This window comes from Manis javanica, chromosome 12 (genome assembly GCF_040802235.1).
Source record: "Manis javanica isolate MJ-LG chromosome 12, MJ_LKY, whole genome shotgun sequence".
NCBI classification, from domain to species: Eukaryota; Metazoa; Chordata; class Mammalia; order Pholidota; family Manidae; genus Manis; species Manis javanica.
The window spans coordinates 94,699,286-94,713,326 of record NC_133167.1 but is presented as its reverse complement, the minus strand read 5'-3'; the positions used below and the strand labels follow the sequence as shown (position 1 = coordinate 94,713,326).

At 37.8% G+C, this 14,041-nt stretch overlaps 1 long non-coding RNA gene across 1 annotated transcript in view; it reads left to right on the top strand.

Moving 5' to 3' along the window:
* Positions 1-2,646: 2,646 nt before the first annotated feature.
* The window catches only part of LOC118968142 (uncharacterized), a 133,250-nt gene continuing 121,855 nt past the window's right edge, over positions 2,647-14,041 (top strand). Inside the window, exon 1 of the long non-coding RNA XR_012124005.1 lies at positions 2,647-3,268. This is a non-coding gene — a long non-coding RNA (uncharacterized lncRNA). The remainder of the gene's footprint in view (positions 3,269-14,041) is intronic.

The following is a 14,041-nucleotide window of genomic DNA, read 5'->3' as shown; positions in this document are numbered from 1 at the left end:
AACCTGGGAACTCTGCAGTGACATTAAATTCACGTGGAAGCTGAGTAAAGAAACAGCCTGTGTTTTGCAAAACCAATGCCGTGTCCTGCAAGTATGAAGATACAAGTTCATTACTTCCACTAGACACAGGTACATTCATGTGTGGGGGGAGAAAATTCCATTGAGAAAAGAGGAAAGTTAACTCCTGACATACTACATTTCAGATATATTTGGCCAGAAAACAATTTTGCACAACACCAAGGTGTGTGTGTGTAAGTGTGTCATGTGTGTTTAAACTGGTTAATTTATATATACATTTTTATATCTAAATTTCTTCAGTTGACTCTATTTAAGCCAGGAAATGAAACATGAAACATAAAAAGGTGGAACTGTCCAAAACCAGTTATGGTTTTTCTTGGACTTGACTTGCTATCTCATTCTCCTCCCAGTAAGTAGAAATGAGAATGTACAAGGGTTTCTCTAGTCTGGATAGAGACAACTTAGATGAAAGTATATTGAGTCACCTTTTTGTAAGCTGTATGTTGAAGTCATTGGTGTTCAGATCCTGGCCTGTATTCAGAATCTGCCTCTTATGTGAACTGTATTCATCACTGAATTTTGATGCCAAAGCATGCTTTCTGTAGCAGAGATAGCAAGGGGGTAGAGGCATGGAGGAAAATACTCTCCTGGTACAAAAAATATCCCTTCTGCAGAAAGAAATCCCCCCGTGGATCATTCATGATTTTCCACTTAATATTCCTCTGCACTTTTCTTTTAAAAACATACATATTCCTCAAGAGTGACTCATGCAGACCACAAAATCTTAGAGATGAATTTATGGGATCTGTGAGACAGCAAAGAAACATAGAATCAAAGGACATAGGAACAAATGACAAAAAAATAAATAAACTGAAGAAGAATGTCAAAAATAGGCAGAAAATAGAAAAAGAGCAGACTAAGGTTCTCAGATTCCTAATTTCCAGTCTCATTTCTGTCATTAACTCATTTTGTGGCTCCTTGAAGGTCCACATTTTCTTCACCTCTAAAATGTAAGGATGGAACTTTTTAACTCCAAAAATCATTTCCAGCCTAAAATGTTTCAAAACTGGTTTCTTTCCTTCTGTTTCCTGGAGCTAATTCTCTATGTTCCAACTCACTCTAGGTGAATTCAGTGTGGATAGTCAGGTATACATTCAGGTGCTGTGCTGAGGACAGAGCCTGCAGTAGACAGTCCCGCTAAAAAAAAAGGTGCAGATGTGGCTCAAATGAGCCTCTCCTGGCCTCTAAAACTAGATGACTTAAATTCTGCTGCTTTATCAAGAAGAAACGAGCATGACATGTAGAGTCTACTAATAAGCAGAAAGATACACCTTTAGTTCCCTTGTGGCCTACACTGCAAGGTGTAAAGGCACTTTCATACAAGGATATAACTTACACATGATCAGAGCTGGCTCAGTACAGAGTGCAGAAGTGTAAATCAGTTAATTTCACCTTTTTGTCACTTTTACTATTTTCTCCAGATTTGTCCTTGCCATCACCAATGCAAAAAGTTTTCCTTGCAGTGGTGGACAAATATTTTTTTTAAACAACCTATTCATTTCCTGAAAAATAGTTTCATATGATTATGGCAAGTGAGGTTTGAGCAGCAGAACAATTAATTTTGATTAGAAGTCTGTGGCAAAGCAAAATTTGCAATGGACAAAGTTAAACAGGTAAAGGAGACTTTATTTAAAACTAGTGCAATAGGGGAGAAAGGCCAAAACTCAGTCTGAACTTAATTCCACTAAAACAAAGGACTGAACAGTTTTTATGAAATGAGGATGAGGAGAGGTGGGTGAAGAAAATTGTAGGCCATCCGTGTCTGCTAATTGGCCTTACCCAAACTGAAAGTAATTTGCTATGTATTTTCACAGCAATGGATAATTTTGCAACCTAGAGCAGGGTGCCTGCCGTCTGGAAGTTAGAGGTCTACCCTGCCCAGGAACTGAGATCTAAGGGTGCTAACTTCCTTAATAACTGATTACATTTCAAAGAACTGGTTTCCACATCTTTGAGAAAGATAATCGTAGATTATAAAACTGGTGAAAGCCTTTAAAAATGATTTCTGTCTCAAAGGGGCAGAGAGAATTTGGAAGTTTTCTAAAGGAAATGCTCTAAGAAATTGAGATCAGGGCTTCGTGTCAGGAAGAAGCCTGCTAAAGATTTGTTGAGCTGAGAACCACGACGTACTTCAGTCAAACTCCAATTTATTTCCAGAAACATCTTTTTTTTTTAATCTGAGAGTTTTAATCACTTCTATCAACAGAAACTTAGAAGCACAGAGTGTTTAGCAGATGCTGGACACTGCAGTAAGGGATGGAATACAAATAAGCATAAAATGCAGTTCCTGTTGTCTAGATGCTTCTAGTCTAGAATGGAAGAGGGCAATTAAGAGATAATGATCAATACAGTAGAAAATGGTATATTTTGAATACCAACTGAGAAGTGCTAATAGGAAAGACACAGTGACTCTGGCAAAGAAGCAGACTTGCCTGTGTGAGGTTCTGTCAAAATTTAACCTTTTTAAAATCATTTACGAAGTCAGAGTCTCTTTTAACTATATATTCAACTCGGAAGATGGACCAGAAAATTCTCTATGTGACTATGAGTGACTGGAATTTGGTTTTCAAACTGATTCCTGGCCCCCTGGGGTTCCACAGAGTTCCCCGGGCATCACAGAGGAATTCAGATGGATAAGAGCTCGGAGCTTAGGCTCTCCTCTCCCACAACAGAGCAGTTCTGCGGTCATGCCTTCTGTATGACACATTTCTCTGGAGAAAAAGATTTCACTGCTTGAAGAAAGAGCTGAGAAACTGTAGAAAACAAAATCAGAACAAAAAATTCCACCCCAGGAGAAACATGTAAAAGTCATCCAATGATGGTTTAATTTTTATCTGTGGAGATGTTTGCATTTCTAATTCTTGTACACTCTACTTTCTTGTACAGTTACCAAAAAAGCACTTGTCCCAGGTTGAAAAGACAGTCATTTTCCTTCAGAATTCATGTCCGTATTGCGGTAATGCCATCTTTACGGTGGTCTTCTGGGAAGCAGGGGTGTGGAGAGAGGACAAAAGGTGTAAGCGGAGTGCCTGCAAAGCTTCAGGGATGCACCCCCAAGTGGGTCACTCCTGGGCATTCCAAGCCTTACTGATGCAATAAAGGGAGTGGAGCAGCCGGAATGAGAGACCCAGGAGAATGAGACAGCAGCGTGGGCAGCTGCAGCCCAGAATTGGCGAGAGTTCACACCAAGGTACAGCCATACACACTTCAGGGGTGAATTGTGCTGGTGAAGAAGCCCACGACAGTAGAGGTGTAGGTTGGTCCGTGGAAGGAATCCTTGATGGGAAGACTTCAGACCAAGTTGCTGCTCTAGAAATTAAACCTGATTTTCAAAACTCTTACAAGTAATGTTAAAGATCAGGGTAAAAAAAAAAAATATGGGGTTGGGTTGTTTACGAGTTTACACTGATTTTACATTGATACTTAACTGAGATGCCCCACAGCAAGTAAGCAAGATTTAAATAACGGAAGAAATCAAGAAAAGAAAAATTCTGATGTACTAAACATCTCTAGTGAGAAACTGCTCTCAGTAGGTTTCTCAGGGTTGAGGAGGGAACAGATAAGCTGGTGGCTAGGGAAGAGTTTAACCTACTCTGTAACTTTTCACTGGGCAAATATGTGACTGGTATTAGTTTGAATCTTAACCTGAACGTCAGAAAAAGGCATCTAGGAAAATGATCTCAGACTTGTTTTCCAAATTCTTTCTTTTCTCTTTTCATGTTTTGCAACTTACCATGTTTCTCTTTGTCAAAAAAGAGGGAAAGTGAGACACCAGCTATTTACCAGCAAGCAAAAAGAAGCCAGGTTAACCTCCCCTCTCTCCATCTCTCTTCCTTCTCTGCAGACTCCTCCTCCCAGCCTCTCTTCCTTTGTGGGAGGCCACATATTCCCTCAAGCAAGCTCCAGGCTAGAGGTTCTCACTGTCTTCACTTAAATACCAAGGAATGTGAAGGTACATGTACCCCAGGAAGTTTTGCATTTTGCATCTTTTGCAACCATGTGTAATTCAAGCAATGATTGATTTCTAAGGCCCCAGAAGTACAGAGCCTTTTCAACATTACGGGTGGCACCTTTCCTTATGCATCATCACCCACTTCCAATCGTTGCTAATGGTGCCCACATCACTTGATTAGAAAGCTTGAAACTGTAGGGCAAGATACTTTGTCAACTTGATTTGGCAAAGCCCAGATGCACTTTGCCGTCAGAGGAAGCATTTAAATATATTTCATAAGTGATTTCAATACTCTTTGACATTGCTGGTTTTGTTTCATTGAACCTTTTTAAGGGGTAGTCTTTGGCATTTGGTGTCCTGCACTAATTTTCTAATTAGTTGGTTGCCACTGAAGAAAAATCCAGTGAATAATTAACTGGTTGAAATGCAACTTAGACCTTATCATCTCTGTATATTTCAGTAGTGCTGGAATTTAGCTTCTGTGCTCTGTTCACTCCCAGCAATGTCTTTACAGGACACAAGACCGTTTTCATTTTTGGGGTGATAATGAAGGTCATAGTTTCCCTGCCACTGGTGTCCCGAAGCATGGCACAGACAGTGCCGTCTGTGAGGACGCGAGAGGCTTCCCACCCAGGAGCAGGCTCTTCTCCATCACAAAAGACAGTGCTGAGGGCATGGTCACCCTCTGTGACCTTTCCCTTTTGGAGGATGATCCTGTGGTTTCAGCTCCTGTCACTGTCACTGTGAAGCAGCTGAAGGAGGCCCATGGGTCCCTAGAGGTAAGGGTGGTTTGGGGTGGCCTCCCCCACGCTGTGCTCACTGGGTGTGGCCTGGGCACAGGTTGTTGCGTGCTCAGACTGAATTTGTGGTAGGAACACTGGAATATGGAGATGTGGTTCTCAAGCTTCCATTTCTAAATAGAAAGGTTCAGTTGAAGCCTATGGCTATATTTAGCTCCCTCACTATGTCTTCACTGCTTCCTTATTTCGTAGGTAAGTTTGCATTGGCCGAGTTCAGGCTTGTGAGGACACCCCACACAGAGGGACATGGAGGGAGTCGGTGGCAAACAGTAGTTCTTTTTTTCTAATTTAAATCATCTGTTGTATACTCCTACTCCCAGCACACTGCTACCAAGAGCTGCCAATCTGGATACTGTGATGATAAATACAAATTAAAAGAGGCTTAATTCTTACTTTTTGAAATAAGGAAAGAGATTTCCCTCCCTTTCTTTTCCTTAGAAGATTTACTTTAGAAAACTTGCAAGTACAAATACAGTCTCCTCTGTTTTAAATGTCTAAGTCCTTTTGGAAACTAGCTAGGCTTTTCATCAGCTTGATGACCTAGGAGTGCCTTTCTCAAGGACCTGGGAGCCATATCTTTGAGATGCAAATGTCAAGGGAAACAGCATCCCTACTGCGCTGCTTCTGGGGAAGGTTGGGACTTACTTTTGTGGTTGCCTTGCTCCAAACTGCAAAACTACCTCCCGTCATAAGTATAAGCAAAGTTTGTTTTTCTTCTGGATAAATCCAAATAGCCAACACAGACAGTACTTCAATTACCAGGTAAATTTAGGATGAACTTTATGTGTGACAATAGTTACTGCTTATCTTGAAAACATGCATGTAATGGATTGTATCTGCTCAGCTGTATTAAAGGATGAGATGTCTTTCTGTCTTTGTAATCTCTTAGCTTATTGCCTTTGACACACATCACATTCTGGTTTAATACTTACACCATATTAAAACTGTTTTCTTTCTCTGCCACCTTTCTAGAGAGCTTTTCTGGGTTGGGTGAAGATTTTGCTTTTAACTATATATGTTTCCCTAACAATGCCAACCCCGGTTTGCGAGCATGGTGGCAACTAAAGGAGCAATTGTTTGTTTCACGCTGACTGGAGGAGGCCATACTTGGAGTCTACGAGCATTCTTACCTCTCCGGGTGTTTTCTCACATTTAAATATTTCCTAATATATTTAGGTTAAAATGTGTCCTTTTATGCATATATTGAAGTTCGTCAAACTATCTGTAGGCATTTTCAGAGTCAACTGAAGTTGGTTAGTAATTTTCTTCCATGACACATTGACATTTAAGTCCTTACTCTGAAACGTAAACATAACACTGGAGGTAAACACCATTCTTTTAATCACTGCTAATTAACTCTACTCTGTCATATTCTGCAAAAGATGAATTACCGAAAGTACATCCTGAATTCTGATTAATTTTGTGACAAATTGTTGTGCAACTCTGGATAAATTATGGTTCTCCAGTAAATAGGTATGATTTACAAAATTAAAGGACACTGTTGAAAGTGTAGACTTAAAAAAATAGTTAAAAATAGAAATTATGAAATATTCCATGATCATCCCAGTACACAGCTGCTTTATTTACCTGAATTGTTAGGGAGTTAATCATAATTATCATTATTGGGTATCCATGGTATGTAGCTTTGCATTGCTTTCTTTCATGTTTTTAGTATGTTTATTGTGTTAGTGATCCTTTTAAAAATTCACTGTATGTTCTTCAGTATTACCACTTGGGAAGTATGTATATTTGTCCCATAAATGGTGCCATGACTTGGAAGAGTTTTAGAATTCCATATAATCCACCACAAATTCTCTTTCTGCATTATCTTTTAACCTGCTTAATGCTCTGGAAACAAATGTTCATCTGTTGAAGTTGAGTTAGCTGTGGGGAAACAAACTCAATGAGGACCACACCTGTCATACTCGGGGAAGCAAGATAGAGATTATCACTTTTCATTGAAAAATAATTTCATAAAAATTAGTTCAGAAATCAGTGAAATTGAAAACTGAAAAATCAATAAATTCAATAAAACCAAAAGCTAGTTCTTTGAAAAGATCAATAAAACTGATAAGCATCTGGCTAGGCTAATTAGGGAAAAAGAAACAGGAGACAACTACCTTATCAGAAATGAAAGAGGGGGCATCACTACAGATTCCATGGACATAATAAGGGTAGTAAAGGAAAACTATGAACAACTCTGCCCACAGACTTGAAAACCTAAATGAAATGGGCCAATACCTTGAAAGACACAACCTCCCAAAACTCACACAAAAAGAAACAGATGATTTGAACAGGATTAGATTTATTAAAGATGTTAAATCAATAATTAATAATCTTCCAAAACAGAAAACACCAAGCCCAGAGCAGTTCACTGGTGAACTCTAACATTTAGGGAGAAAATTATAGCCATTCTGTACAATCTTTTTCAGAAAATAAATGCAGATGGAATACTCCTTAACTTCTTTCATGAGGCCAGCATTATTCATACCAAAACCAGGCAAAGACATTACAAGAAAAGAAAACTACAGGCCAACATATTTTTTAATATAGATGTAAAAATACTCAACAAAATATGAGTAAATTGAATCTAGCAATGTATAAAAAGATTTATAGACACAACCAAGTGGAATTTAGTTGAGGTATCAAGGCTTGTTCAACATTAGAAAGTCAGTTAAAGTAATTGATCACATCAACAGGCTAAAAAAGAAAAATCACTTGGTCACACCAGTAGATACAGAAAATGCATTTGACAAATTCCAATACCCATTCATGATAAAAACTTTCAATACATTAGGAATAGGAGGAAACTTATTCAACTTGATAAAGAACATCTACAAAATGTCTAGAGCTAATGTCATACTTAATGCTTAATACTTTAAGGTCAGGTTCACAGTAAGAATATTCCTCGGTATATTGGAACTGGAACATGGTATTGGAAGTCATAGCTAATGCAAGAAGATAGTAAAAGAAAATAAAAGGTAACAGATTGATGAGGAGGGAATAAAACTGTTTGCAGATGATATGTCATCTATCTAGGACATCTGAAAGTAAATAAGAAAGAATCAACAAAAACTCCTTGAACTAATAAGTAAGTAAAGCAAGACTGAAGAACACAAGGCTAATATGTACAATGCCATTTAAAGAGCAACCCCCAAAATTAAATACTTAGGTATGAGTGTAACAATATATGCACAAGATCCATATGAAAATTAAACTGCAAACTCTGATAAATCAAATCAAGGAAGAACTGAATAAATAGAGAGATTCCATGTTCATGCACAAGAAGGCTCAACATTGTCAAGATGTAGATTCTTCCCAACTTGATCTACAGATTCAATGCAGTCTCATTGAAAATCACAGCATCTTAATCTATGATTATTACAAACTGATTTAAAATTTTATGATAAGGCAAAAGACCCAAAAAACCAACACAATATTGAAGAACAACAAAGACAGACTGACACTACTGACTTCAAGATTATTATAAAGCTAAGTAATCAAGACACTTTGGTATTGTTGAAAGAATAAATATATCAGTGGAACAATAGAGAACCCAGAAAAAGACCCACACAAATACACTCAACTGGTTTTTGACAAAGGAGCAAAGACAATGTTTTCAACAAATGGTGTTGGAACTAGGTGTCAACATGCAAGAAAAAAATCAATCTAGACACAGATCTTATATCTTTCACAAAGATTAACTGAAAATGGATCACAGATCTATATGTAAAATGCAAAACTATGAAACTTCTAGAAGATAACAGAGATAACTTTGGGTATGGTTATGACTTTTTAGATAAAACACCAAAGCATGATCCATATAAGAAACCGATCAGCTAGACTTAAGTAAAATTAAAAACTTCTGATCTAGGAAAAACAATATCTAGAGAATGACAGAGAGGACAGGCTGAAGACCAGAAGAAAATATTTGCAAAAGACATATCCAATAAAGGACTGCCATCCAAAATAGTTCTGGAACTGTTGAAACTCAGCAGTGAGAAGATGAAACCTGACTGAAAAATGGAGAACTTGAGTTAATATCTCACCAGGGAGGATATACAGATGGCAAATAATCATATGAAAAAATGCTCTGCATCATATGCCTTCAGAGAATTGCAAATTAAGACACTGGTGAGATGCCATTGCACACCTATTGGAATGGCCAGGATCCAAAACACTGATGGCACCAGGTGTTGGTGAGTATGCGGAGCAGCAGAAACTGTCATTCATTGCTGGTGATGCAGTGAATAAGTGCAGCCGCTTTGGAGGAAAATCTGATAGTTTCTTGCAAAAAATTAAACATGTTCATGCCATGTAATCCAGTGATTGCACTCTTAGTATTTATCCAAATACTTGTATCCACACAAAAGTCTACATGAGTTTTTCTAGCAGCTGTGTTTATGATTGCCAAGACTTGGAGGCAGCTAGGACATTGGTAGTGAGTGAATGGATGGAAAGACTGAGACACATCCAGACAATGGAATATTGTTCAACACAGGGGAGAAATGGGCTATCAAGCCATGAAAAGACACGGAGGAATCTTGGGTGCATATTGCTAGGTAGAAACATCCAGTCCAACAGGTCTGCATACTATGTGATTCCAGCTCTGCGACATCCCAGCAGGACAGGGCATTCTGGAACTTTCAGTTGCTGGGACTTTCAGGGAAGGGATGATAGGCTGAGCACAGGAGAATTTGGGGACAGTGAAACTATTCTGTGTGATACTATAATGGTGGATGCATGCTATTAGATATTTGTTGAGAACCATAGATGGTACAGCACCAGGGGTGAACTTTAGGGTGAACCATGGACTTCAGGTGATGATGACGTGTCAATGCCTGTTCATTCATTTTAATAAATATTACCACCCCACTGCGGGATTTTTATGGTGGGGCTGGCTGCACATATATAGGAGTAGGAGATGTATGGAGAATCTCTATGCCTTCCTCTCCATTCTGTGTGAGGAACCTAGAACTTTTCTAAAAATAGTCTATTTAATTTAAAAAATCAAATTTGGATGTATATGGTTTTCTGAAAGTTCAAAGGTTCTCCAGAATAAAGGAAAAATACTTTATCCAAGAAGTATATATTACTATATAAAAAACTTTGCTTAAGGTCCTTAAGACAGAAGTTGCAAACAATAAATTAAACATAAAAGCAAGTAAGTGTGAAATTGTGGGCCTTCTAAATTAGTACTGTATTTTAGAGAAAATGAAATTCAAAATTATTAGTTTCTAATATTATTACTTTGTATTCATGCCATTAAGATGATAACTTTCTAAATTTACTGCCTGTATGCAGAAATTAAACAAGTATATGCTTTCTGAAATGTCTGAACAGCAATTGGTTAAAGGATTTGGTTTTCAGTCATGCTACAGGATAAAATCTCTGACTTTTAAATGGAATATTTGAAGTCTTTGATCCTCAGAGAACAGAATTTAATCAGATCAAAGCAAGATAGTTGTGATGGACAGTTATTTATTCAAGAGAAATACGACTTTTCAGTTTTGATAAGCAGAGCTTCCTCTTTTAATATTAAAGTTGACAACTGAAGTGAACTTACTTTTAAGTTCAGAAGGTAAGATAATGCATTTTTGCAGGACCCTAGGAAGATTTTTGTGTTTCACACTAGAAAGAAAAAGAAATAGACCACCTGTTACCAATAGGGCTACCCTAGAGTTGCTTTCAAGGAATTTTAAAAGTGCTTCACTGAGCACCCCAAAGCCCCCCCAAGTAATCCCCTTTGCATTTCTTAGAGCCTCACATGACACATGGCTTCTTAATAAGTTAATTCACAAATAATTGCCAACAATTGTCAACAGAAAACTAGGACCTGCCCTTCCATAGGGATGTACTTTTGTCACTAGAAGTAGTATCAGTGAAAGCCATTATTAGGATAAAAAATTGGGCCTGAAAGCTAATTCACATCTTCGGTATATCACCTGATGAAAAAGGGTGAGAAATAATAAAATATAAAAGAACAATGACACTATATGTTTTTTAAGCTTTCTTGTGACTTTCACTGAAGACTATTCTTCATGAAATTTGTCTCTCAGTTGATAACATGCTGACAGATTCTCCACCAAAGGAGTAATTTATAATATTCACTTTCCAGGTGTATCCATAGTAACAAAGGTAGCTAAATGGAGTGATAATTTGCACATTTCCCCCTCCATTCCCCCAAAAATGATGTGTGAAAAGATATTTACAAGCTTGAGAGGAGAGAGGTGTGGCTGCAGCAGAAAGAAGCCCTCGCTGGACGCCAGAGGCGGAGGGCAGCATCTGTCTCGTCTTCCGGGAGCTTCACTGTCCTCAGTGGGGCCGAGCTTTCAGAGGCGATTGATGCAAACCACTTCCGTAAGTGCTGCGGTTCTGCTCACCCCTGAGTATTGAAGAAATGTTCATAGATGAGAGATGAGACTCCAAACAAAGAAGAATATCATATCCAAATGTGCATACCAAAGGCTGTGTGTTCAAATGGGGCTGATTCTAGGCACGAAGCAGAAAATCTTTAGGCTTTTCAATCCTGAAAAATGCCATATCCACTTTGTAAAGTGCTGTTAAGCTTGATTCTTCCAATTAGACATTCTACTTAAACTCCCTCCTCTGAAACTCATATCCTTTGAAAATACAGAAATTAGGGCATTAGAAGCCAAGGTTGATAGATTCATAGGCCAGGGTCCTTTCCAGCTCAGATGCACGAGGAGTGCACGGAACGCCGCACTGGAAACCTGATCACGTTCTGCTCTCTGAGGTGAGTCACGTCATTCTTCCAGGAGAGATGCTCCGTTAGGAAAATGCAGCTGGTGGCCTGCATCAGCAGTAACGTCTCCCACTGTGCTAAACTCTCTGTGGTTCTAGATGTCCCTCACTTTATAAGCTTCTTACTTAGCTTCATATTATAACTCCTTTTCAACCACAGTCTACTTTTCTTTCCAAACTCCGTACACATCAGAAGCAATAGTAGCCAAGGTCTCTAAGTAAAAAATCCATTCAAATTTTATTCATTTATACTTAACTCCTGCCTCAGTGTTCTCATTTATAAAGGCTTCCCATCTATATAAATCATAATATAATATATATTAAGCACAGTAGATTAATTTTGCATAGGGTAAGGCTACTTAGCAACATCTAAGAGAATTAAGAGACTGTGTTTAAGATTAAATCATCTAAAGTATATTTGTTGTAATTTTACTCTGCAGGGTTTGAATATATATTTATTTATAAATATAAATATATCAAGATTATTGATGTTTTTAGCCTTTTTTATTTCCTTCAACAAAAATTAAACAACCCTTAGTCTAATTTCAGTGCTTTCTTAAGTACGAAGAGATCATATATTTATGATTGTTTCCAGATAGTCTTAGCATATTTCCTATTATACCTAATGTAAATGCAATTAGAACATGCTTCACTATCTTATCATCTTGTATAACAGGGTTTGGGTTCTGATGGACAGTTGTTTGATGTCACTTCTGAAATTGTACTAACATGTCATCTCTAAATATCATAGTTTAGTAGAAAATTAACTGACTTAAGAAATGGTGAACCTAAATCAGTTTCATGAATATATTCTTTCAAAACTGACAAATTATTCCACCTCTTGCAATCTCACCTTGGCATCTCTAAACGAAGCCGGTAACACAAGGCTGCTTTATTTACTAGTGACACTTCCAGAAAAATAAGTATTGGCAAGGCCACTGAGCTTCTCAGGAAAGATGAGTTCTATAGATGAATGCATATATTCCCAATAAAATAAATTGACCTAAAAAATGATTGTTTTCAAATTTAATATATATTTAAAAGTTGTGTGCATGCATTTTTTAAGACTTTTTTTTAGTTTAAGGTTCACAGCAAAACTGAGAGGAAGGTACAGAAATGTCTCATATAGCCACTGGCCCAGCACATGCGTAGCCTTCCCCATCATCAACATCCCCCACCAGAGTGAGATACATCTGTTACAAGATAAGCCTATACAATGTATCATCATCATCCGAAGTCCACAGTTTACAGTCACTCCAGTTCACAGGTGCTCTACATTCTGTAGACTGGGACAAATGGATAATGACATGTATCCATCACTGGTATTACACAGTGTCAATGCCCTAAAAATCCTCTGTGAACCTATTCATCTCTCTCTTCCCACCCCACTAACCCCTGATAATCACTGGTCTTTTTATTGTCTCCATAGTTTTGCTTTTTCTAAAATGCCCTACAGTTGAAACACAGAGAACGTAATCTTTTCAGATTGGTTTCTTTCACCTTATGCATTTAAGATTCCTCCATATCCTTTCATGACTTGATAATTTCTTTTTAGTGCTGAGTAATATGCCATTGGCTGGATGTACCACATTTAATTTATCCATTCACCTACGAAGGAAACCTTGGTTGCTTCCAAGTTTTGGCAATTATGAGTAAAGCTACTATAAACATCTGTGGGTAGGTTTTTGTATGGACATAAGTTTTCAGCTCCTTTGGGTGATTATCAATTACTGTGATGGCTGGATCACATAATCAGAGTATGATTGAAAAACTACCTTCCAAAATGGCTGTGCCTCTGCACATTCCCCCTAGCAATGCGTGAGGAGTTCCTGTGGCTCCACATCCTCACCAGTGTTTGGTGGTGTCAGTGTTCTGGATTTTGCCCATTTTTATAGGTATGCAATGATATTTCCTTGTTGTTTTAATTTGCATTTACCTGATGACATATGACGTGGTGCATCTTTTCATATCCTTATTTGCCTTCTGTGTATTTTATTCAGTGGAGTGCTGTTAAGGCCTTTGACTCATTTTTAAAACCAGGTTGCTTGATTTCTTATTGTTGAGTTTAAAGACTTCATACATTTTGAATACAGTGCTTTATCAAATGTATCTTTTGAAAATATTATTTTTCAAGTATGTTGCTTATGTTCTAATTCTCTTGCCATTGTCTTTTGCAGAGCAGAAGTTTTTAATTTCAGCGAAGTCCAGCTTATCAGTTATTTCTTATATAGATTGTGCTTTGGTGTTATATGTAAAATGTCATTGCCATACCCAAGATCATCCATCTCTGGGCTCTTTGTTGTGTACCACTCAAGTATTTGTTTATTCTTTCACCAATACCGCACTCTCATGATTATTGTAGCTTTATAGTAACTCTTGATTTTGGTGGGTGTCAGTCTTCTGACTTTTTCATTATTTTGTTAGCTATTTTGGGTCTTTTGTCTCT